Source organism: Anoplolepis gracilipes, chromosome 6, assembly GCF_047496725.1.
Source record: "Anoplolepis gracilipes chromosome 6, ASM4749672v1, whole genome shotgun sequence".
In the NCBI taxonomy this organism is placed as follows: Eukaryota; Metazoa; Arthropoda; class Insecta; order Hymenoptera; family Formicidae; genus Anoplolepis; species Anoplolepis gracilipes.
Window position 1 is genome coordinate 8,669,358 of NC_132975.1, and position 24,352 is coordinate 8,693,709.

General features: G+C 33.5%; 1 long non-coding RNA gene across 2 annotated transcripts in view; it reads right to left on the reverse strand.

Annotated features, from left to right (window-relative positions):
* The window catches only part of LOC140666491 (uncharacterized), a 263,412-nt gene that overhangs the window by 144,417 nt on the left and 94,643 nt on the right, over positions 1-24,352 (reverse strand). The window contains exon 4 of one of the 2 annotated variants that reach the window (XR_012046762.1): positions 1,157-1,640. The exons of the other annotated variant lie outside the window; for it this stretch is intronic. This is a non-coding gene — a long non-coding RNA (uncharacterized lncRNA). Of the gene's footprint in view, positions 1-1,156; positions 1,641-24,352 lie in introns of those variants that run through there. 2 annotated transcript variants of the gene reach the window in all.

Below are 24,352 nucleotides of genomic sequence, written 5' to 3' on the forward strand. Positions count from 1 at the left end.
TGATGTTTAATTCAATCACATTCGTTCACGTGTGAATAAGAATCTTTTGAAATGTACGAGTTCCAAGAAGAATAACTAATGTATCGCATTAACAGATCGGATTTCGAGCTCTATTCGACAGGCGTTACAATTTCTACCTTAAAACGTGTCGGTTCTCTTTGACGCGCGTTGTTGGTTTTCAAAGCCAGACGTGTAGCGTCGATGATTGAATGTTTAGCATGTTACATAGCTTGCGTGGTATGAAATTACAGAGTCGATGGCTGTGCTACTCTTCGACGAGACAACGTGTACAGGCACCACCGATACTAGTTTAGGATCACCGAGGGTTGTTTCGCGAGGGGAAAAACGGCTGGGCCGAACAATGTGGTGCGTGTTTTTTTACAATTTGCCTGAGAATAACCTTCAATTTCTGCACCGAAAGCTCTCGCACACCATGAAAACTCTTAATTTTCTCACATACATGTAAGCGTTTATGTGCAATTCACGCGTATTAGTATCAGTGTAATCAACTCGCCAATTTTCGCCAGTTCTCGCGCTTTATGTTTGCATGGGACTTTTAATTCGTTATTAGGCCACGGGTAAAATTTAAAGGTGGTTAATACGGGAACAAAAGGCCCATTTTACTAAGCGTAAGAGTAATTAGCATCAGAGAATGAAAGCAGAAAAATTATTACTATTTTACATAATCTCATTTTATTCAGATTATGTGTGCTACATACGTAGCTATGTTCGATTTATTAAAAGGGATTTTAAATATTCTAATCACATTTTCAAGCATTGTTTAATGAAATTGAGAATACAAAAAATTTTATAAATTTTATTTATTTTAAAATAAAAATTTTATAAATTAAATTTAATAAAAATTTTGTATTTTAGAAATGTACGATATTTTCCTCGATATATATATATATATATATATATATATATATATATATACACTTGAAATTTGTTTAATTAATAATTCTGCATAGTCACTTTAATTTTCTAATCTTTTAATCTTTCTCTTTTAATTTTAAAGATAAAAAGGGAATAAGAAAGTATATACATAATAGAAAATAAATATCTCTACATTTAAAGACTGCTACGAAGAAAAAAAATTCAACCTACACAGACTGTCACAGAGAAACCAAAAATAATCGAAAATCACAGTTGCAATTATTATCAACCGCTATAATCTCTTTCCATGTATCTGCCATATCTCTCTTTCCTAGATGGAAATTTCCTTTGGCGGCGCACAGACATAATGCGTTTCCACAAAGAGCGTGCACACAGTGGCAATGGATTTGCGTGCTCAATCGACGCCGTGGAAACGCGCGGTTGATTTAGATACGCAGAGAGACGAGCAAACGGGAGTGCGCGCGCGCACGTCCTTACCGGGGATGAACTCTGAGTCACCCCTCGCGTTTCGGGGATGTAGTCTGCCAGCCAACCATCCCGTCTACCCCCGAGCAACCTTCCGATGGCTCGCCTGGCCCCGAGCTACGCACGCAATTACCATCCCTGATTGGATTAGGCGGCGTCTTGATTTGAGCCCGGCGTCGACAATCTCGCTCTCGAACGCGTTTACGCTGTCTGTCGGTAAAGCTACCGGAATTCGTTCTGCGTAGAATAATAATATCCAAGGCCGAAAGGAGACGCATCTGCCGCATAAAACATGAAGCTGTTAAAGAAATAATTAAGTATGTGCATAAATAGGTTTTTAATACGTACATTGATTTCTTTTTTCCACAATTGATCAAAATTATTTAAGTCAATTAATTTGATTAGTTCTCAGATATGTCAATTACTCTAAGAGGTGTAATCAATTTTCATGATACGTAAAGAACATAGTTGCGGTGTTATAATGCATTATCCAATAATAATTTTATAAACGACAATTGAAAAAAAAAACGTCGTTTATTAATAATTTAATAAGTTGAAGGGACTCACTTAAAGCTGACACGTTTTAAGAATGAAGTGTAAATAAAAAAAATGGAGTAATCATGGCTACAATGTTTTTCTCACCATATGATCAATATTTTAGTGTATGAATTGAACTTAAAGCGTCGCGAGAGAGGCAATGCACGCGCGCGTGCCTAATGATGCACGTAACAGCCGCTTATTTTCTATTTCTTACACGCAATTACAGCTGTAACCGTCGACTGCGACCTACCGGCCGCTGATTCGATTAGCGATTTCTAACACTCGCGCCGACTTAATGGCCGGCAATTAGGGTCGCTCGCAAAGCGACGGGATGTCACGCACGGTCGTTCGTTGCGAAACGCGACGCACTTAGACGCATGCACCGGACTGCGCGTGTGTGGCAGATACGCTTATGCCGAGGCACTTTTGTCGCTCGTCGTTTTTTGCGTATTTTTCCCCAAACCTGTTTTTTATAACACATCTCTGATATAATACGTGCGTAATATATAACATTCAATTTTCATCACACAAAGGGTCATCAATCGTTTTTTCTCATAAATGTTCCAAAAAATCCAAATAAGAGTGCTTTCGTTGTATCGATAGTTTTTGAATTATGAGCTTAGATAGCATACCTATTAATAAAATTATTAGTTATTTTAAATATTAATAACTGGTTAAAATTATTTATTAAAATTATATATATAAATTTATTAAATAAAATTAAAATTATTCCTTGTACACATACATGTACTTGTAATTCAATCAATTATCAACTTCTTTACACTGTTATGTTTTATATTGTCTTGTCATAAAAAGTATACAAAATATTCGTAAATAGAGATGCAGTATACATAATACGCGATAAAACAAAAAAGTTAAGCACGCAAATTGTACAAATAAAATGGGTTAATGAGGCGTTCCATTAACACGCTCGATATATGTAATAATTTTAATCACGACTAACGACAAACCATGCAATACAATTTCGCATAAAACTCTCGCGAATAGTCAGAGCGCGTGGATAACATCAGAATTAATGAATACGGATTATTACTGGCCATTCTGTGGATATATAGATTATTGCGAGAGTAACAATAACTCAGCGAGAGTGCGAAGCGACGCGTAGCATATATACATATATGTATGTATGTATATTAACCTGTTTGCTGTCACATCGTAATTGACTTCTCATCGTTTCAAATTACCTCATCCAATATAATTGAAATCGATTTGCTTAATTATACTTTGCGTCTTTGAGATTTGCGCATTCACATTAGCTAATCTGTATGAATATGCGACTATGTTTTTGCTTTTGAAATTCATTTTGTATGATATAAAAAATATTAGAATGTAGTAAAATGTCGAATTTTGTTAGATATAATATCCATTTTTTCAGAATTAAAATTATAAAAAAAGTTTCTAAAATTTCTTTCAAAACTTAAACTTATAAAAAATTTTTATCACTTACTTTGTGTTATTTTTAATTGAGAATAGGCCAAAACTAATATTTGAAGACTCCCATTACATTAATTAATAATAAATGACCTATTTAAAATTATTGTGAGTTTAATTAAAGTTTAATTAAAAAAATTATATTATTATATTATAAATTAAAAGTTAAAATATTATGTAACTATACATGTAACTACATTATATCTATATGTACATACATTGTACATATACATATAAATACTTAATAAAATTCTTAAATTAGATTTTGATATTGTTTTATTCCATATTTTTATAACCTGTCCGTGTATCTTATTTAAATTATAAATTCTTTTTTAAAGCTAGATATACTGTTTTGTCGCATCGAATACTTAAAACGGCCTTGTTTAACACATGCATATCAGCGAATGCATTGCGAGTGCGTGACGTCAAGTCGTTCTTGAAGCTTTAATTACACGACTATTAGGAAATGAGTGTTAGAAACGGCGGATCGATTGAGGAAGATTGAACCTGTGGAGTAAGAAACGAGCGTTCTCCAGTATCGTATGAGAATTAAGTGTTATTAAGCAAACTTTACCTACCTGCAACATGGTGCAGTATTTCAGAAGGTATAAGTGCCATTTTCAATTGTTAATACGTCGTCGATATTTTTGTTAAGACAAAATCAACTACGAAAAACCAAAAAAAAAAAAAAAAAAAAAAAAATGCAATAGAATACGAATCGAATCCCCCCATTCTCTAGGGCTCCGTTCATGACGAATCGATCATGACGAATCGGTGAGATCAGTCGCATATGCACCCGTGTGAACGCAAACACACGACTCTCGCTGCGTCGATATTAAACGGCACATCGATACATCATCAAAATCGTGCAGAACAGAGGATGTATTATATATGAGTATTTCTATATAAAGGCGGGCGTTTCGTTCTCGAGGGTCAACTGAATATCCCGTCGTTATTAAATAGTAGTCCAGACACATATTGATAAGTTATCGGAATTGTGGAGCATGCGGCGAGTGATGCTATTTAATTGTAATAATAGCCATTCCAATTACGATGGAATTATTAAATGCATCGACATGTCATCGAAATCGTCATTAGTGGAAAACAACGTACATGATGCCGCAATTAGTTGTAATCTCATGATGTATAATTATACCCAACTATAAAATCTATGAAACTTTAAAGCTATATATATATATATATATATATATATATACAGTTTACAAAATTTGTTGTTTTTCCGGTACATATTTTACTGTATAAATCGATTTTGTTGGAAACTAAAATATTACCATTCTTATATTAGAAATATATATATATATATATATATATATATATATATATATATATTTATAGTGAAGTATTAAAGCCGCATTGATCGGACATTCTACTCCGATATAAAATCATTGAAGAGCTCGAAAATGACTGCAAGGTCGTAGCACAGGATAACGAAAAGGATTCGAAGGGCCGCGAAAGAAAGATTATAAGTCAAAGCAACGTTACTACAAACTTACGATTATTTGATGTAATAGATATCCACTTTTGCAAAAGTTATATCGATCATATCGATACAAAGTAGCGTAACTTGATCGCGATACAATAAAATCACTCTGCATTATTGAATGATACGTTATTGAAAAATACGTTTTCGAGATATTCAAAATCGAAATATGAGGAAGTATAAAAGATTGCAAAAATTTTCAATACGCTTTGTACAATTTTTATGATTGTAAAAAAGCTTCCTCGGAAGAATTGTATGAATGCAAACCAGAGCGGTACATTTTATCCGAAAATCCTTGCAAAACGACAAGACGACAAAACGCAAGCTTTGCCTTTAGCTTTTACCTTCCACACGCGTGCGTCGTATATGCGAACTTACGACGACGGAAACGAGTTTCGCACCACGTAATGATTTTCGGCGCTCATGCGTGAGCGAGCAGGCGTGTATGCGTAAACTAAAACGATTAGGAAGGTGAGAGCTAACGCCGTTTCGCCCTCGCAAGAGCAGACGTAGCAGCGAAGGAGAGAAGGGTGAAACGTACGGCAACTCGGCACGGAACTCTGAATTACGCATAATTGGCCTGGCGAGTTTAAAATATATTTTCGGTGATGTGCGATTTCGGCTCTCTCTTTCTCTCTCTCTCTCTCCTTTTCTCTCTTTTAGAGAAATAGCCATTAGTCCAGTCGCTCGTTACGTTCCAAGTCGACGACAGCAATCCCATTTCCGTAATCCGACTCCACCATTGTCTCGGCCGATACGGGGTGATTATAGGGACATGTGCGAACTCTCGAGAGTTTAGAGCGATCGCGAGGAAAACCCTTGAAAACCGCCATACATTCTTTTCCCGTAATTGAAGCGTTTTCTGGAATTAAACGCGCCTACAAAGGCAAGCTAATCTATATAAATAAAATTAACGTATACATATACACTGCATTTTTCTACAAATAATATTAGATAATTCTATACTGAAGAAACGCGAAATGTATGTTTTTAAATTTCTTATAACGAATCTTTTACTTCGCTATGTTGTGATCTATCGCTGATAAAATGTCTATATGGTATTGAAGCGTGAATAAATACTCGTAATTTAATTAACTTTAGCAGATAATAACAATAATTCACGTAATTGCATACATTCAAAAGTCTTGTATGATTTTTTTGCTCGTTCAATAATACAATATATACTATATACGTCTGTATATTTTCTATAGGTTCGATATTACGAGAGGTTGAATAATTCTCTTTTGTACATTATTGAATTTGCATTAAAAGAGCATCAATGGTAAAGCTTGAAAAAATTTTCATGGTTTATATCAAATTTCATGTAAAATTAATTTTAAAATAATCATGAATTCCGTAGCTTTCTTCACACTTTTATAACATAGCTCCCATAAAGTATAGATTTCTGTACATTGTTATGAATGACAATAAGCTCTACAGATCTTCTGACTTTAGCAGATACGAACTTCTGTTAGTATATGCAAATTTATTTTAAATCATGAGTTATATAAGAATAAAGAGAATAAATTTCCATATTAAGGAAAAGATTGTTTTCAAAAATATCAGTATTTGATATTTTATTAAATGTACTTTGTACCATGGCAGGTTCCGTCAATCGCCAAACAAAATAATAACTTTCTGGAAGAAAGGATTTTTACAAAGATAGCTAATGTGCGTGGGATACAAGCGTCCTGCACAATTATCGATCAACAATTCCGCGGGGGACGCCAATCGGCATAGTTCCCTGATAAATGTCGGACGGGGTTATTGCAAACTCGCCAATAAAATAGTTGGTCCGCGGGAATGAATGGGCCCCGGCCGCGAAGTTAACTACTGGCCCCGAGTATCCCCCGCATAGAAACTATCAGAGAACAATTCCGGAACCGCCTACTCCACAATAGTACCCGCGGGATACGAAGTAGAACGACGGCCACTCCGTTGTTGCTGAGGATGACGTTTCTTGGTACACAGAGGAAATAAAGGCAAAAGAAAAAGAAAAGAGGAATCTCGAGAAAGATAACAACAGAAGATAAAAAAAAATAAAAATAGAAGGATAAGAGTAAATAAAGTGAATAATAAAAACTAAAAATAAGAGAAGAATAAAAGAAAGAGCGAAGAATTAAAAAGAAACGAAAAGAAAAACAAATATAAAAAAAGAAATAGGAAAACCGAAAGATTCAACATGAAAGAAACGAGAAAGATGAAAGAAAGAAGTAAATTACTGAAGAAGTTATAATAGTAAACCAGAAAAAAACGAGAAAGACAAGAAACTAGCAAATGAGAAAATGTAAGTGATAGTCGGAAAACAGCCGAGGAGTGGAAAAGTATCAGTAACAGGGAAAGGAGAGAAGAAAAGGAAATAGACTCTGAACAAGAAAAGACGGAAGAAGAGGAAGAGAAGATCGCGAGGTCCGATGAGTGGAAGGAGTAATAGACAAAGAGAACGAAAGGGGATGGATGGACGAACGATGGTGGTTGGGAGGGCTGTCGGAGCCCCCTATTATCGGGAAATTAAAGGCAGTAACTCATCTCGGGACTTCTATTAGACTTTCCCTGGTCAGGGCGGTCGATATTACTTTCGATATGAACGAGCCACTAAATTAATATCCACAATGCACTGGCAATTATGAACGGCCCTTATTCCACCCCTTCCTCAGTCGACGATGTCGAGGGTGCGTCGATTATACGCGCCAACACTACGGTTTTCAGGACGCGCTCACAAGATATTGCGCGACCGATCGTCCAATAACTGACGATTAAAGTAAAGTAAGATCATTAATATTCTTGGTTATAACGTGCAAAAACGATTCTTGCATGATACATGAGTCAACAATAAAAGTGAAAAATAAACAAATATCAATTATTACCGCATGACATGAAAATGTATGAATAATAACATTTAATCATGGAAAAATAAAATATTTTTATAGGTGCAAAACGTTAAAAAATTCCATTAATATAATATAATGTCCTATGCAACAATATATAAATTCCATAATTTATCTCTCCAAAATAAAAAAAAAAAAAAAAAAGATTTTAATAAAAGAAGCTTTAGATTTTGAAATTGGAAATTCTTTCCATCTGCGTTTATGACTGGCAAATATTCTGTAAAAATATCCTGACAACATCTGAGCATATATCAGATTATCAGGGATATCCCTCATGAATTGACAAAGCGAAAACTCTCGTAGTACTACGACAGCGCGCCTTCCGATAACACGCACGTGCTAGTCAAGGTAGAGACACGGCGTGGCACGCGCTGGACCGAAAGAGAGGATGATTCTGCGACGTCAGCGTGACCACGCGGGATGACCGTAGGTCTTCCTGCAGATTTATGTGGATAAGCGGAAAGCAACGCAGCTCTTTCTAATTCGATAAAGCCGACGGCCTATCCACGAAATTGGCCGCGCGTGTTCACTCGACCATGGGCGCCGCAAGAATGATGTAAGTCGCATCTGCGAGTTCAGCAAAATTTTGCAAAATAATTGCATGTTAAAAATCGTGAGTTTTATGATACATCAGTTAGAATAACGAAATATTCGTTAAACAAGAGCGTAAAAATAATGTTTATGCACATTTTAAAGGGATACAAGAAGATACCTCTTCTTCTCTTTCTGTCGAAGAGGGAAAAAAAAAAATTCGATGAAAAAATGTTTTTTCATGAATTAATATTTTTTTGTAAAATAATACTTATTATCAAATGCACAAGTTTGATAATACTAAACTTTAAACTATGTGTATAAAAATGTGTACGTGAAATTTTTGGCGGCGCCCATGTACTCAATTCGGCTTTTTTTGGATACGTCACGCTTGTTTCGCACAAAGCAGCGATCAATGACGATTCCAAGGATTTCTGGTAATCTGCCGAGGGATAACATCTGCGATTGGCACATTTACACGATACATTTTCCGTTAGTCACGATTATTGATTTCGTTCCTGAAGCCACGAATACTTTTATAACATCCATGATAATGTCATGATAACATCGTTATTTAACGTTGTTATCGGTTGTTAAATTTGTAGGATTAATTATATACATATATATATCAAAGATACGGAAAGAATATTGTAAACTTCGTAAAATCGAAAAAGTAATAGAAGCGCAGATATAAATAACACATCTAATTTGACGTGTTTTTAAAATTATTTTACGTATATATTTCTCTCAACATTTTTCTGCGAATAAAAATCTACATGCAAGTTAGATTAAATGTAATCTGATGTAATTATAAATATAATGTCAGAGTTGAAAATATCAAACAATTATCTCACAATGTATAGATACATGTTATCTTAATTATTTTGTGTGTACGTGTTGTATGAAAAGTTGTATTAACTAAACTTCTAGAAAAACTAAAATTTCGTACATTTCTTGTTATAGAATGCTGGAGATAGACTTTGTTTGGCAGGCTGTAAGGTATTAGGTAAGGTTAACGAAGCATATGAGACACAAATGCAACGCGAAATGTTGCATCGAATTCTATTAATTACAATGTTTCACAAAAAAATCTTTTCAAAATAGTATGTGAAACAACAAAACTACGTGATGTCACTTGCAAACAAATGCAAATATACATTCTGAGAGAGAAGAGAAATTGAAAATTTGAGCCTTTTTTCTAAATAAATTTCGAAAATTATTGGCTTCGACAAAATCAATATTTATAGGACGTATATTCTAATTTATATAAATAAATATAAATATTTGTTAAATCAATCAATCAATTAAAATATCAAAAGTGTGTTCGCAAAAAAGATAGAATTTCAGTAGAGTTGTTATTTTTTGATCAATTTGTGAGTTCAGTGAAAGAAATTTTTATTAATTTTAATTGATATTGATATGTTACAGAATCATATTTAATCGAAAAGATGTCAACGGCTTTTGGCAGGTAAGATTCGAAGTGTAAACTCGATGAGATAGATTCGATTCGATTTGATGCACATGGAATTGCGTGTGCGTGACTGCGCGAGCAACGTTAATTATGCATGCGCGCTGTTAATTTCGCGCGCCTGATTTGTCTCCCCTTCGCAATGAATTTCACACGGTGCCAGTGTTGTGGATTGCGAGCGTCTTGCTTTCCAGACAGGAATCCACTTCGTACATGGATTTATGCGACGTTCCCCTTCAGGCCTCCCCCTTCCCGACATTTATTTCCTGTGTACACAGTCAAAAATTCTTAAGAGAGCACCTCGTAAGATTTATTATTACCATAAATTTGCAATTACGTTTCTAATTAAGTTAATAAATTTTTGTATCAAAGTATAATTTTCTGCCGCAATTTTGGTTGACTTGACAAATTTATAATTAGATATCTTCTTAATAATTTCCTTCATCATTACTCTTGTTTCATTTTTAAACATAAGTATAATGATTTTCTTCCCAAAATTAATATGTATTTACATATTTATATCCAATAATAATCGTTATCATTAATTGTTCCTCCTACATTAATATTATTTAAAAATTTATACATCTGTATTTATATATCTATCTGCGCTGCTTAACTGATTTCATACTGTAGATACAAGAGGAGAGATAAATGTTTTGCATGTTCGCGCAAAGTGAATCGTTTCGATCGAGCTTATCATGAATGGCGGGCGATTTCCGCGAGCTATGAGCGTAAGGGGCCTCATTAGCGTCTCTTTTTATTCATTCTAGAGAACGATTTCCCATGTTGTCCCTCGGAACGGAAATGGCGAGAGTTCTCTTATCGCGGTTCCTTCCTGCTCGCGTAAACCAACCGTGTAGACTACTGGCAATCCTCTAGAGGTGCGACCTTGCGCTTCCATCTCTTTGAAATGCGACTCCCGACTTACAAATGAATACGTATCAAAATAAACGCGCGTGTGACATTAGTTAGTAGAATTATTAATGAATCATTATGAATTAATTTAGAGAAATAGTGAGATTTGCTTAAATCTTTTTCAATAAAAAAATTTTATTTCCTATAATAATATATATATGTATATATTTTCTCTCATGATTCTGTAATCATCGGAACAAAATATTATTCAATTCAGATAATCCTTGAAATACATACTGAACTTTTCTATTCGTTAAAATAATCTTCACACAATAATTCTTTTATATTTACGCGAATCTTCTGACAGTAAATAGTGACGGATTTTTAATAACAATATATTTCGTATTTTTATGTTCTCTTTAAAAGGACACGTCAGTTCACCTATTCCAAACATGATGATTCAGAAAGGAACGGCGAGTTCTGCGGTGTAAACCGGACAAGAGCTATTGGAATTTGTGACCTTCGGCGAAGAGCGAGGTGGAGTTTGTAATGCATCGTACTCTTGTATTCACGCGTGGGCGACGAAGGTGCGTGCCGTCGCGAGCGTGTCGGGGCAGTTACGAAAATAAATTCATTTACCGAGACGGGATGAGTTACGTATCGGAGAGAGCGTATTACGAAATGCTAAATTAATTTTTGAAGTTGAAAAACTGCACGAACGCCAGGAACGAAAATAACATAATGTATTTTTATCTATAATCGTTTCAACAAAGAAATTATTTTTCTACGTTAATCTCTTTCTTTCAATTAGCCGAATAATTAAAAAAATATCTGAGAAAAATAGTTTCTGATAAAAATTTCCCTCTAAAAAAAAATTTATATTGTTTTTTATTGTGTTAACAATACTTGTTTGCAATTCACAAGATATAAAGTGATTTATGTACGTAGAGAACGATATTTCTCCAAAAATGGAGTAATGAATAGATGCATATATTATATTAAATCAACTTGTAGTTAGCGTACTTATAGTCGCTTACCTATGTCACTGCAATACACATTGATGTAAATTAAATACATATCACAAAGTTTTTATATATATATATTTTAATATATATATATATATTTTAAATCACGACTTTTTTCATAAATATTTTCTATAGCAGGTGAAAATTAATATTTATTGTTAACGGTCAACACAAACATACTATATTAATTAGTGCAAAATTTAATGTTGTAATAAATTTCTACTCATTATCCGAAGCTGAGGAAATATGTCCATTCGGATTATTTGAAATGCCAATATGTCACGAGCAAAGTCATACCGCGTCATAAATTCATCGGTATTATGTCCGATTAGCATACCAAAAGGGTCATGGTTCATCGTCGTTTTCGAGTACCCACCATAACTGCAACGTCGAGATTTAAGGTTTTGAACAAATCTTTTGTCAGATTACAGTTGATAACTTCGCGACGTGACCAGCAACTATAATACAAAGCAGCAATGCAGTTATCATTCATGAAATTCTAATGTTATTATTAAAATGTCAATAATTTTTTTTTTTTAAATTGATTAATTTAAAAATAAAAATGTAATTTCAAATGAAGCTCGAAGTCGTTCTCAACGAATCTTTTTTCCCTTTTTTTTTCTTTGTCTCAGAATATATTTTCCCGTTCGTTCCCAAGCGACATCACGCGGTTTTGTTGTTCCGCGTACTGTTTTGAAAAGAGTTCTTTGTGAAACATCTGTAATTAATACAGCTCGATGCAACATTTCGCGTTGCATTCATGTCTCATACGCTCCGCTAAATATCTGACGACCTGCCGAACAAGGTCCTCGCCAGTTCTCGCCTGATTCCGCGTCTTTCCGCTTCATGCTACGTTTCTTTTTCATTTCGACGAAAGTCATTCCGTTGGAAGAGAAGCGACGCGGGATACAAAGTGCTGCCACGTAATTGGAAACCCTCGAACACCGGTCGAGATTGTCTCCGAGCTTTCTATGACACGAAATGTACGGAAACATTTTATTTATGCGAAAAAATGAGTTTTTTTTATCATTATAACAATTATTATCAATTCTTAGCTGCGAAATTGCGTCTGTTGGAAGACAAGAGAGGGTAAGTTGTAATTGCGCAGTTACACGTGGAAATTGCGAAGCTGCAAATCTGGCGTCTGCCATACAGTTGAGTGGCGTAAAGGACTTAGCCGCGACGACGGCGTCGACTGGTGCGAATGCAATTAACCCTTAACCTGCGATGCGAAATTTTGATGCGGTTATCTATAACGCGATTAATTAACGAACTTGCGTAATTCGGTCGTGCCGTACTTGACTGTGTCGCGTAGTACGCCGAAATCGAAATTAACAAATCACGAGAATGATACATAATAACTTTCACCCTAACACAAGTTGTTAATTAATATATGATTTCGTATCTAGTATTAATCATGTTACAAATAAATCATAATGCACGATGATCGTCGACACATTTATATTTTGCCTACTTTTATTTATTTTGTATTTTATTTATATCTTTATCATGTATACACTAAAAAAATATCATACAAAATAATAATCCAGAATTTACAGCTTATGTAAATTTTACATCTTCTTTTTAACAGTAATTCCACAATTTAATAAATAATAATAGAATGAGAAAAACTGAAATTCTCTTCTCATTTTTATATTTTATAATTTATTAACGCAAACATATATAATTATGAGCAAACATGAATACCCAAGAGAAAAATTATCTGCAATATAAAGTCAAATAGAACGGCATATTTTGTCTCGTGTCGAGTAGAATGCTCTTAATATCGCTATAACTGAAACTGCAAATTCAGCGCTGGCACTCGACGCTGAAAACAGCGACGCCACTTATTTATCCGTCGACGCAATGCCCGATACTCGCGCGGATCGGGAAAATTTCGGCAGTCCGTTAATGGTCGTTATCGACGACACATGTGCGCGGCCGTTGTGCCACGTGCGTGGAGAATCCGCAACGCGCCAAGGGGAAAAATTCGACATCTGTCCGCAACGCGGTTGCAGTAATGCGCGCGTATTTCGTCGCGCCCGATAAACGCGACGCTTGTGACGTCTTTATGATGCGTGTCGTTACACGCATATTGGACGTCCGCAATATTGAGATAAATGAACGGAGCATTTATGCCGCGTGTGTATGTACCTACTTTATTATGGAAGAATTTATATTTCTTTTGTTTGATGATATAATGATTAGAAATTTATTATAATATTAAATTGTGCACTAATTAATATAGTACTATACGTTTGTGTTGACCGTTAACAATTAATATTAATTTCCTACTCTAGAAAATATGTATAAAAAAAAAATCGCAATTTAAAATATATATATATGTATATTAAAAATCTTGTGATACGTGTTTATTTAAATATTTATGGAGATAAAATATTTTAATGGCTTTAACGTATCAAAACTTTAATATACACGAAACTAAATCCGCAAAAAAATCCGTAAAAAAGTCTTGAACAAATTCATCGAATAATAAATTCACTTCCTTCATTTTATAGATGATCTGTTACTGATTAATAAACAAACAAAAGGGGTTAATGGTTCTTTTCGTATTGTAATAAAACTCATCTTTTTTACGGATTACGATTTGTACGCGCTATGAAGAAATTTTTGCCGAGATCTATCGTGAAAGAAAATGCAGAAGAAGCAAACGTGGAGCAAAGAAAGAAGAAAAAGATATTGAACGAAGAGAAGGAAAACGGGTGAGAGGAGAATAGACAGAACGGAGGAACGAAGAGCACCGAGTATATCTCGCAATACAGTAGCCACGCCGAAGGTGTATCATAGCGGGGCCCAAAGTGTTGGATGCTCGTGGGACGTTCGGACCCCTCGCAGAAACACGATGGAGACGGTAGGATAGAAGAGAGCGTGAGGAGGAAGAGGAGGACAAGGGATTAGGAGGGAGAGTCGGCGTTCCGTCTTACCTTGTAATTTACTCACCGCGGGCCTCAGGCTATCCATCTCATGGCATAACTCAGGGATGGACCTGTCGGGCCCCCGGAGTGTCGTTTCGCGCGATGCGCTGCGCGATTTTTCACGAATTACGAACGCGATTCCTCAAACTTATTTGATTTTTTTTAAGTTTTCATCATTAATTTTGAAAGAAAGAAAAATGCAGCTAAGTAATGTTACAATTATTACAATAAAATTACTACTTACTAAAGAAAACAGGATTTTAAAAAAGTACGTAAAACTATTTTTAAAAGATTTTCTATTTACTATATTAAAACATTTATGAACATATTTATGAAATGCATAACAAATTATGATACTGATATGCACATCTAATCACAAAAGTATGTATAAAATATTTTAAAAGTACAAAATATTGTCAATTTTTTTTTGCGACTCTTCAAATCGTATCGGATTTTTTAGAGAAAATATAAAAAATTATAAAGAAAATCGAAAATCCGAAAAATTAGTATGCTTATAAAATAATTGTATTAAAACGATATTTATATTTATGATTAAATTTTAAGATTAAATATTTTAATGAAAAATGGAATGATGGTACTTTGATAGTTAAAATAATATCTTATATTGTATGTAATATATATTAAATATAAAAAAAAGTTATGTGCTACAAATGATTATAATGGCATTGAAACTGCATTAATTACATGAGAATTGATTTGAAAATTAATATCGCGATTATAGAAGTGAAATGTTTTCCACACAGATCGAGTTTCCACACGATCAATGATCCGCATATTCAGGAAAATTCGAGTGTGAAATTCTGTTTTAGATAGAGCTGTTACAATTTATATTAAAACACTTGTCGTGCCTGACTAGATATATAGCGGTAAACCCGATATACGAATTAATTTTAATTAGCCGTCAGGATCAATTTAAATACATTTGTCATTCATTTATATAGAAAGTACCTATGCAAAGTAAATTTCGATGAGAGGAATTACGTAAACATATTCATTTTCGTATTAAAAAAGTAGTATAATATAAAGAACAAAAAATCAGCAACGGTAGAATGAATTGTATTCTTGTACTAAATATTAAATGCTTGAAATTTATGAAATTTCTTAGAAAACCACAATTATTTATTTTATCTAGTAGCTGTATTTAAATGACATTCGAAATTATGATTTATATAAATTTATGATTAATTTCTTTCTAATTGTCTCACAAAATTATTTTTATCAAATCTTCATAATATTTCTATTTGCATACAGTAATTAAATATTATTCATATAACGCGATTTGCATATGCTGCATTTCGATAGCAGCGATATGGACAATGAATAGTCAGATCAGTTACGCGAATTACGAGGATTAGTAGTCGCGATGCGTAATTGAGTGATTGCGGATGCTACGAAGAAAAACGACGATTGTCAGCGGGCGGAACGGCGTCGCGGAAACAATAGACGCGGAGATATAACGCGATCGTAAATTCTATTATCTTCAATGGCACTATTTGTCACGTTCGATCGACCAGAGCCATCTCCACTTCAATACAGGATGCTTCAGGCGAAGCGCGTTTTCTCATGGACTATAAAGACTAAAGTCTTAAATTTAAGAGAATATATCAATAATATATATTAAAAATGTGTCTATGTATGTATATATAAATATATATATATATATATATAAACAAAATTTTTCAAATAAATAAAAAAATTGGACATTTAATTCAACAAACTGTTATCGATATTATTCTCTTCTTCCCTTCTAAAAAAATCTCAACAGGATATAATATATCAAAATAATAATAGTTCTAAATGTCAAAGCTTTTTATCGGATCTACATCGTAAAGACTTTATTATAACTCGCAGAAGTAATTTTTAATACTTTTCAACTAATTCAAAATAATTTCAAAATACATTTTTCAAATGTAATTATCTTACGACGAGCATGATCATAAAGTGCATTTCTTAGCACGTCCCTGCGCTTGAAGGCGAACTTCAATACAACGCTGCATACGTTTAGCTAAATTACACTCTATATACACCGTTATTATTTCACGGATGCCGCTGATGTGCCCTCTCACGTCTGACGCCTTTTTCTCATCTCCCTCGCTCTCCCTAAACCCCTTCGTCTCCGACTGCCTGAAGCCCTTGCCGTGGCCCCGACGAAAAAGCGGCGGATCACGTACCGTGGTAGGTAGGTAGGTAGATACGTACCTGCTCGTATCACTTCTTGATTGCGCGCAACGTGGGTGAAAAAAATGCACGCATGCGAGTGCCAATGCATTCGTAAGGCGGTGACGAGTAAATATTATCATATAGTTCGCATACGTGATTCACGCACGGTGTGCCGTTAACCCTCTAAAAAAAAGTGGTCATCATATTTAAAATTCGCGTGTATTTTATTTCTTTCTTTTGAAAACACACGTATGCGCGGGCAAAAAGATTGCGATATAATCTTCTTAAAATATTTGAACATATATATGACTATATAAAATAATTCGGTTTTTAATTCATAGATAATAAAACAATTTAGAAACTAGAATTGCTTATAATATCTCTATCTAGTGTTAGAATAAAACATATGCTCAGAGCTAAAAAATTTCGATATTCAATATTCATCGACAATAATATAATATTTTATAGTGTAAAAACCTCCATGTAAAAGAAATAATACTTCTCGTTAAATAAAAGAAATATTGTTAGTAATATTTAAAAAGATTAAGTTGCAGTTCAAAAGATTACGGTCATGCAACAAAGAAAGGAGGAAATAAATATACAAAAAAGAAAAATATAATTTCGAGAGAAAAAGAAACTATCAGGAAAAATGTAGAGACACTATGCAAAAATTATCCTTATTAATGGGTCAAAGTTTGCAGAAATTATACTGCGACGACGACAGTAAGAATGCAATACTTGAGCGCATTTTTCTTCAAAAAAGTTTTACTGCGCGTGAATTATATTTAACGCGGAGACTTTTGCAGAAATTGTTGCTTCGTAAAAATTACTTTGTTTCTTTGGATCTTTTTTCAAGAAGTATCATCTAAATATACCCGTAATACATTCATGTAGTATAATTTTTTTAACTAACTAGCTGCCCTGTAAAGAGTGAACATTGTTTATTGAAAAATTTAATTAATAATGTAATTATCAAAACAATTAATAATATAATAATTTAATCATAAAGCTCATTAATGCTTTATTAGTTGACTAAGAAATCTTCTCTAAACCAAGGTGTTAATTTATGCACTCATCAAAAGGATTCATGATAATAAATCGGGCAATGTATATATGTTTATATTTCAACCTGATGATTAACTTCATCAGGATAACACCGATTAACAGGCTGAATTCTTCCTCGCATTTTTATCCTCGGAACGGGATGCCTCGATGCATAATTAACCATAATTACAGCTTATACACATTATCATTATATTCCGTCGAATTACACTTTATTAGTATTATTATTTCCCGATTTTTTTTTTCGTTCTGCTGATACCTTATTTTTCCTGATAGCAAACAGTACAGATCATCAAAATATCTTTTTATATTAATATAATTGTATTTTTTGTCTCAAATTTTGTGTTGTACATAAACATTTTGTACATTTGTTTTTATTATTTCAAATGCAATATAGAATTAGCTCGGAAATCTGTTACAGATTGTAATGGTTATATAATGATTACGCGATGACATTATAATATGTTTAACGTTGTACAAATTTTTAAATTTTTATGGGTTTTACTTCCATGTACCAATTAGTCAGTTCGTGAACTCCCTATTTATGCAAATAAATTCCTATTTATCTCCTTACTATTGGTCACGCAAGACTCGAGCTGCATGCGTGGAGCGCTATATTCTTTGCGAAGCGTATAATCTTCGATCGACGATAAAAACAGCTAACAAATCAAGACGTGCGAGCGGCATTGGATTAGACAGATCTCTCTGGTCTATTATTCATCGAAGTATATCACACCGCCGCGTTGCACCGGGCGCATAAATATGCGCCGGCATCTCGACCGGAGAATTTGTATCTCCCTGCAGTATGCTATCCGCGCTAATCGATAGATTTGAAAGTCATGGCGCGCGCGTCGTCCATTTGAATTTCAGATGCGAGATCGCAGGGGCAATATGACAACCTTAGCTAGTGGTTTTCAAGCATCCCCGGGCCGAGACCGGAAGACCCAGGAAAGGAGGAAGCAAGAAAATGACTAACACACAACGGATGAATGAATAGACAGTAGGACCTTATCATCGGACGTTGTGATAACTTCCGCAAGCGCACATTCTGCTGACTTGTAAATCTCTGCTGACCGACTGGCTGTTAACCGGGGATCATGCGATCTTAGAAACGCGTTAGAAATTACTCAATTCATAAATGGACATGATTTTTATAAAAATAAACAGACAACAATTTCATAAATATTTTTATGATAAAATTTAAAAAGTCCACAATTTTAATATTTTCAATAGATATTTTCGATAGTCACAAAAAGTTATTTCTTTGTTTTATTTGTTCGTGATATCATAATAAAGATCTCGACACGATTCTCCAATAAAGACGCGCCGGGATATCGAATGATTCCTCGAGAAAGCAAAAGCATCCTAAAAGCTACAAAAGGCCTGCTCCGTTTCTAAGTAATCAGACATGCAAAATTTTTCTTTTGTACCCCCTTACTCCTCTCATCCTCCGCTTTATCCCTTGAAGTTACAACTGAAGTTCCTTTTTTCTCATAGCCTTAATCAAACCGACGTTTGATTTCGATGATACTTTTGGAGATCCATTTGATGATCAAGCAATCATCTCTAAGAAAAAACAACTGAACTTTCAACTTCATTAGTTGATTCAAACCGTAATATAAATCGTCTAGTTTTTATATATCTTTTTCTTCACATAGCCTATATTAATCTCTCGTCCTCTCGCGTAGCAAAAGTTTTATTTACGTAGTGATCAAATGATAATAATCAAATATGATTATAAATATTGATTACAAATATAATTTGATAATTTTATCAAAAGCAATTTCCAACATGTATGAAATATTCTATCCAAATATATAAAAATTTTTGTACAAATTCAGAATTTTTGTATTTTTTTAAACAATTTTATATTTAAACGATGTCAAGATTCAACACTGAATATCAATGTTTTATATAAATAACTATATTTTCATAATCTTTAAAATAATATTATATTAAACTATACTTAAAAAAAGATTAGAAAAAAAGAATATGATTATTACTTATTCTTAACAAATTTTTTTCTATTCTGGTATTAATATTTTATAATACACAACAAATAAAATAAATGGTAATAGTAAGCTCGTTTATGAAACATCGGACATTATTGGGTCGCACGCGAGTTTCCGCTTTAAAAAGATTTATTTATCGGCCGCCATGCGAACCAGCAATTAATTATCTCGTCCTGGGTAACGACTAGCGGAATGAGAGGGCGAAATTAATTCAATTTAATACACGCGCGAGTACGAGGATTCGCGATCGCTCTCTTCCTCTTTCTCTCCTTCTCTTCTCTCGCGACGTCAAAAGAGAAACAAACGGCCGCCAGGCCACTTATGCGCAACGCGCGCGCGGCCGGCTGCAATTAAAACTAAGTAACAATTAGACCTAAGGAGCGAAGTTCCGGCCGAATACGTGACCCTCTAAAGCGCGAGTGCAAGCGCGAATCCGCGAGCCTTCTCGCTTTTTTTTCCTTTTTAATCCTCTCGCCTGTTTTCTCAAGCCACCTTTCTTCTCTCTCAATTCTTTCTTTTTATTTTCAGAGTCGTGAAATATTGAACTCTTAAACGTACACCCAACGCTTGTGAGGAAAATAGTTTAATTTCCGGATAATTATGTCACTCCTATTAGTCTTCTATTTTATTTATTCGTAATGTATATGATTTAAAGAATATATCTAGGATTCAATTAGAAATTCTCTAACAAATCTTAAATTATACCTTAAGATATTTAAAGTTTATAAATATAAAACAATTGGAGAAAAAAAGTTATAAACACGTGCACGAAAGTAATGATCAAAATGTCAGCAGAATAAAATTATATCTGCAATGAAATTTTCTAGGATGCAAAACAATGAAACGAATCAAGTGCAAAAACTATAACTCATTACAAACTGAGGTAAAAGATTACACTCCATTTCGCTAGCTCTACCGTTATAGAAAATTCGATGTTCACCGCAATTTTGTTCCGCAAAGTGTAAACAACTAGTTGCGACTTTGGGATTGATAAAAATTCTCAAGCATAATATTGCATGCAAAAAAAAAACATACACAGGCTTTCAATCTCAAAGAAGTAAAAAATAAAGATAAAATATGTTTTGCAACTTCCACGCGTCTGATCAAATGCAAGATGCTTAATAATCGCTTCAATAAAAATACAATAATCAAGTACCAATGAGAAACCAATAAATCATACTCATGTACTTTGTGAAACTGTAATGCATTTGAAAAGTATGTGAGTAATTAATTGTCTCTTAGTTTAATCAAGGATATACTAAAAATTGCGTAAAAATTATTAGAATATTTATTAAACAATAGATCGAAATGCCGTATAACACGAAATTTCATTTAAAATAAAAAACTATATACTGCACATTTTTAATGGAAATTTGTATATAAAAAGAAATATCAATATACAAATATATATTATAAAAAAGAATTATAATAACGAAAATTTCTCTGTAATATTACGCAATGATGAAATTATAAACGCTAATGCATTCATTGAATTTAACAGATATATAATTAATCTTCTAGTTATAAATTTAAATCTTTTTTTTTTAATAATTACATACGTAATGTGTTGACATCGTCAAATATTTAATACAAAATATAATTTAATTTTAAATAGAAGAGTTACGTAAACTATTGCATAAAGTAAATAGTAATTAATTAGTAATTTTAATATGTACATGATTGTTTAATTGACTTACTGCATAAATTATGTCAAATTATATTTTTGTATAATATAATTTTGTATAATTAAATTAACCTTTATTTTTTATACTATTGTTTTTGGCACTTTTAACTGTGCAAGTGGGACCCGGTATTTTCGATAAGTTTATTAATATGTAAAAGTATTTAAGAAAATTTATAGAACTTTTTTGATCTTTCTAAATACAGATTAAAACAATAAGTTTTAAATAATATTAAAATTAAATTTAAAATAATAAGAAAACAATTTAATATATTATTTTATGATTATTAGCTTCCAAGATTTTGACGTTATTAGAAAAATTACGAACCAAAATAATCTATCAGTATAGAATAAGGATTAATCAAATTTAGAGCATTGACGATTTTCTGTCATTCGTTTTCTTCACTGCGATCACAACCCATAACTTTCTCCCCTTCGCGTTAATAATAATAATGGCGATGTCGTTCGCGCCCCGACACTTCACGCCGGCTGTCACGTTAAATTCAACGTCAGCTTCGTTACGGCACTGAACTCGTCGCGCGATTTAAGGATTCAGAGCCCGCCGGGCTCGAAATCAGGAACCCTGCTCGACGACGTATCGGATCCTCCCACGCAGACTCTCGCCCTTCGTTTACGCGTCCACCCCTGACGTTAATAGTCTCGCGGCGGATAAGCCGTTTTTGAAATGACGTTCGAACGGAATAATACATGGAGGGTCACTTTTCGTTCTCTCGCGATCCCTCGCGACCGGTCCCTTTCCTCGAGTCCTTTCCTTTTCGGCAAACTGAAGAGGACCCTTCACTGGACCGGCTTCCACCCTTCCAAGCGCGTGAGACATTTTGCTTTTATGTTAACTTGGGTGTGTGTTAGGCAACTTTCTGGTGTAGTGACTGTCTTGAAAATGTGCACATATATATTTTTCATCAGATGTCAATTTTTTTCTTTACCAGAGATCTACGTATATTATTTATACGTACTAAATCTTAAAACTTTTAGATATATATTAGATCTATTATAAATCTATATACAAAATATCCTAGTATATCTTCATTTATATAAAAATTAAAACAATTTTTCTCGACATATATTTCTCTACTGATAATTAACTTTACACTCAATGCATAAAAAGAGACATCGCCAAAGGAAAATTATTTACTATATCGTTTATTGTGTGCAAATGTATTATCGCGTTTTCCCAAACAAGATCATTCGTTGTAAGATTAATGAGCAGAAATAAAATTTGATTTAGGAACGATGGCCTCATCAATGTATTGCGAGATAATTCGGCCCTTCTACAGTATGTTCCTGTATCATTACGAGTTCGTACACACGAGTAATTTGATGCCTTTCATGCGGTTTCCCCTTTGTTACCTCTATTGGACACAACGTCATTATTTGAAAAAGAGTATGATTGATCAAAACGTAACGAGATAGTACGTATCACTTGCAGGAACTACAACTAACGAGGTACATTCTACAGTCTCGCAAAATCGCCGTTTGTTAGTATCGGACCCAATTTTATTGATTCCGAATTTGTATCGAAAATATTTAAGAAAAAAGAGAGATTGCGCGAATAGTTTACACATGCTATGATAATTCGGAAATATATTTTTTAATATATATGACGTGTGAAAAATTGTTTTTTTATACTGAAGTTTATTTTTAATTGAAAAATTATAATAATTTGTTCGGTCAGAATTTAGAGATAACAGATATAAATTAACGTTTGTTTTAATTAATGCTTTCAGTATTTGTAACGAGCAGTTGATAGGAACGATTAAAAGCGCGCTCGGCTTTTACGTTCGCATAAATTATTAATAATAATTCGTTGAAGTTCACAATCGTTATCTCCGGCAGGCATATTAATTTCGTCGACATTCGAATGGCGGATATCTCGCGCTGCACGTCATTCCGACCGACGTCGCGGCCCGTCAATCCGTTATTCTCTCTCGTATTTTCGATGAGCGTGTCTTCGTTATAATTATTAATTACAATAAACATATATGGCTTATACTTTTCCAAGTCCTGTCTATCAATGTTTACACGTAAACAACGTCATTGGATGTTACATGAAATAATTACATGGAATATATTCGCATAAAAATTTATTTGATTGCAGAATGAAAAGTCGACGTTTGTGTAATACCTCTGTGAAATCAATTATCTTTTCGCTTCTATTAATGTAATTATTCTATTGACCTGTAATTGACATTTGATGTATGACACGTACAATATCGAAAATTATGAATTACATACAAATTGAAATGGCGGGAAATAATATTTTTACCATATATGACAATTGAAATATATAAAAAAAATGGAATTTTGTAACATTTGAGTAATCAACATTCTTCTTGGTAGAAAAATAATTCTATACTAAAGTAATTAGTAATTTTAATTATAATTTATACAAGATACAGTATATAATCGAAGAAGAAATTAAAAATTTACTTATAGTATAAAAATTGTTAGATTATAAACGTTTTTAAATACATTTTAGAATACATTTTTTTAACATCGTTAACATTTTTTTACATATTTAACATTATTTATTTACATTAAAATTTTTTTGCATTTCAAACTCTCTGAATAATTATAACTGTGAAAAATCGAAACTACATTATAACTACCGAGTACATTGTTACATTCGGAGCGATTCTTTCAAAACTGCTACGAGAAAGCAAACTGTTCGATAGTTTGGTATACGCATGTCGACACTCGAGCCGCGAGCCCATCGCGAAATCTGTCGATAACATTCACGCTTGGCTTACTTCCAACCTCGAGAACGAACAAAACCGACAAAGAGCGTGTAAAAAGCGGCGTAAAGAGCGTCAGCGACTAGCGCGATCGAGACTTCC